We start from the raw sequence: 656 nt of genomic DNA on the forward strand, positions 1-656 counted from the left end.
TCTCGTCGTTCTGAGCAACTTTCATGTACAAAGTTTTTCCATCCGAGCTACGGTTTATTTTATATTAATTTTTAAAGTTTTTAAATCATTTTCTAACTTATTAATTATTAAATAAATTCGAAAATAGTATTATTGCATCAGCATGACGTCAGCATGACATTATCAGTCAACAGAGGTGTTGACTGGTCAAGCTGACATGTGGGTCCCGCATGTCATTGACTGTTAACTAAACCTAACAGGTTAATTAACTAAACCAGATGATTAGGTTAATCTAATCAGGATTAATTAAGTTAATTAAATCTTTAATTAATTAACTAATTAATATTTTATTTATTTACTTTTATTATTTTTTTAAACGTTCAGGGGGCGTGGGGCCCGGCTGTCATAGGCCCTAGGGGCCATAGTGGGTTTGGGTGCTGCGGGCGCCGCATGTGCGGGCGCGGACGTTCGGGTGGCTGGCCCCGGGCATGGGCGCGAGCACCCGAGTGGGTGGACCCGGGGCGTAGGTGGAGGTCACCAGGGCGCGGTGGGGCGAGGTCGTGGCCTCGGAAGGCTCGCCGGCCGACCGCGGCGAGCGAAGGCAGACACAGGGGCGGCGCGGATGGCAGGAGGCGCGGGCTGGCGGCCTCCGACGAGCAGCGAGGCGCGGCCAGACG

Source organism: Triticum dicoccoides, chromosome 7B (assembly GCF_002162155.2).
Source record: "Triticum dicoccoides isolate Atlit2015 ecotype Zavitan chromosome 7B, WEW_v2.0, whole genome shotgun sequence".
NCBI classification, from domain to species: Eukaryota; Viridiplantae; Streptophyta; class Magnoliopsida; order Poales; family Poaceae; genus Triticum; species Triticum dicoccoides.